Source organism: Aplysia californica, unplaced genomic scaffold (assembly GCF_000002075.1).
Source record: "Aplysia californica isolate F4 #8 unplaced genomic scaffold, AplCal3.0 scaffold00239, whole genome shotgun sequence".
NCBI lineage: Eukaryota > Metazoa > Mollusca > Gastropoda > Aplysiida > Aplysiidae > Aplysia > Aplysia californica.
Genome location: NW_004797509.1, coordinates 539,450 through 542,457, shown reverse-complemented (window position 1 = coordinate 542,457; position 3,008 = coordinate 539,450).

Here is a 3,008-nt window from a genome sequence, read left to right as displayed (position 1 = left end):
TCTCTCTCTCTCTCTCTCTCTCTCTCTCTCTCTCTCTCTCTCTCTCTCTCTACGGCATCTGTTGTTTAGCAGTTAGGCGCTTCGTCGTCCGTCACAGAAAAACTGATTTTGTTTCCAATTGGTGGAGTATTTTCATCAAGTATTTAACTCTTTTTGTCGAGAAGTTGTATCCCCCTGAGCCTGGGCTGCTGGCTCTTACTGGCAGGGTTGAAAAAACTCTGCTACTTAACCTAACTTGAGCTGATAAACGCGTAAAACACTCACATTAAGAAAAGACAAACAACCAGAAAAGCTCGCTCTGTCTGGGATACTGGTTTACTCGGTTCTCGTAGTACGTGCTTTTGATTTTACTGCTGGTGTTGTGATCGAAACTGATCCTGTTACGACGTTCTGCTGTTGGCTCAAAAGCACTTTTACGTTTTGCTTTCCCCTCTTCGTTTTTCTTTCTCCTTCTTTTTTCTGCCTACCGGCATCTGTGGTATAGCAGTTAAACGCTTCGCCATCACGCTCAGAAGATCTGAGTTTGATGCCAGAGTGGGGAAAACTGTTAATCGAGTTTCTTTGTCTTTCTGTTGGGACGTTGTATTCTTCTCAGGCCGGCTTGGCCCTGGCAAGCAAAGTTGAAGCCTGTCTTCTAAATGATTGAATTTTTTTTGATAGGGTCGTAAAAAAACTTACATTTAACTAGAAAAGCAACCAGAAAAGCACACTCAGTTTGACGTGCTAGATTTACTTGGTTTATGTATAACGTGCATTTGATTTTACTGTTGGTTTTGTGTTCGAACTTGACCTTGTTAGCGAAGCACACGCCACCCACCCGCAACTACTTTCAAATATGTTATAGTTCAAATGATCCGTTTCGAGAAACAAGCATCTGAAAAACTTTTTAAAAAATTAATTGCAGATGGGTTTACACTCTCACCAACACCCTTTAGATAATTAAGAAGGTGAGTTACCACCCTGCCTGCTTCTCGGAGCCAACCTGGGTTAAGAAGGATTCGACATTACAGCAGAAAGAGACTTGATAAAACTTTTCCCCACATGGGGATCGAACTCAGGTCTTCGAATACTACGGCAAAGCGCCTAACCGGGGGCTCTCGTGGCCTAGAGTTCAAGGCGTTCGCCTCTCTTTCAGTAGCGACGGAAATTTTTCTTCTCTAAATTGTCTCCTTTAACTTTAACCTCCTTTTCTGCTCTCTAGCAATGTTCTGTCGTCTGCAAACGTCTCCACTTTCTGCCCCCACGCCCTCACCTCATCCCCCCCCCCCCGCCCCCATCTGGGCTCCTGACTCTTTCTGCAGTCTTCTACTGCTACTCCTTGGCTATTTACTGTTGTTTTTTAAGCCACACCCCTGATCTTACGTTAGGAAAGATCTACACCTAACCTTCTCGGATAGGGACAAAAAATGCCGGGAGTCCCGTGTGCAAGATGAGCACGTTTAAGATACCTGGGTGTTCTAAAATCGATGAGAGTAGGCTTCGGCTGCCACCCGTGCAAAGTTCAAAATTTCCTTTCAATTGAAAAAAAATGTTAAAGTTAATGTGTCCCACGCGTTCCTTCTACAGTTGCGAGCACCGTGAAACACTTTGAAAAAAAGTGCCTAACCTCTACACCACAGACGTCGGCACAGACCGTTCTTGTTGTTGATAACAACATCATAGATCCAACCTTAGAAGACACTTATAGGTGGGTCAATCCTGATATCACCGAATATAAAATATATAAGCACATTAGGTAGTACTAATACTAAGAGCTGCAGAAAAAATAGAATACTACATATCAGTCAATTATACAAGTACATTATCAATTTTCTTTATGAAAAAGAAATGTAGTTAACAGTAAAAGGCACCTATCTCTTCAGTATTCTCTTCCTTTTGCTTCTCCGTCTAGAAAACACTTTTGGGGTCTGAGTAAGCGTTTTACAGCACTTGCAACACAATTCAGTCATACAAGTGCCGAAAATTAGAGGCATTACAAGAAAATAACATATACACAAGAAAGAAGGAGGAGAGATAAGGACGATAGATATTTGGCAGAAAAGAAGGAGCAAATCACACCAGAGCATCCACCAAACATCCACAAGAAATCTTTAGCGCATTGATGTAGACATGATTTGGTTGGATAATTACAATATGTACCTGGTTTGCGTCGCGTGTATCATGTAACAAGGAGGGATGTATGTATCATCCCGAGAGTACCCAATGCGACTTACACGTCACTGGTACATGCACGGATCAGGGGTCGGAAGACCTCATGACATGATAGAGTCACGACGCGGTGGAACCAGTCGCTCGGCAATTTGCAGTTTTTGGGCGTGTTTGGTTATTAGTATCATCTTAAAACTTGTTCATTTACGAGTAGTTGTCTATTTTTCGATTGTTTCGGGGCTCTTGTAGTTTTTAGTATCATTTTAAAGCTTGTTCATTTAGTTGTCTATCTTTCGATGAAAACAAAAGTACCCATTTATCTTGAAATGAAGTCAAATTATATGTTACTGAAGGAGGTAGAAGTTTCAGATGTAAAATTATCGAGAAAATGACCACCAAAGTTTAATGACTTACAGAAATTGAGAGTCCTAGGAAACTGAATATTTACGTTTATTATTTTTTGTGTGCATTTAATCAACATTTTCCAGTAAATCCACTCAGCAATGTGGTTTCAAAAGAGCATAAAAGGTATAAAGTCAATTGAATTTCATTATTTTGATGGGCGCTTGATTTTACCACGAAGAGTCACAATTGTGTAGCTGTCAAAGGGAGGCGTAGAATCTCAGTGCTGACTTCCTGTCTCACTGACCGCTTCACGGAGGTCGAGAAACACGGATGTTATAATTGGTATTATTTTTTAAAAAATTGTATACGTTTGACTCCCACCCACCTCGACAAAAGTTTTGTTCTTGTAAGAGGTAGTGTGTACGTATGCCGGTGCGTCTGTGTAAGTGTAAGTGTGTCCGTGTGTGTATGTGTGTGTGTGTGTGTGTGTGTGTGTGTGTGTGTGTGTGTGTGTT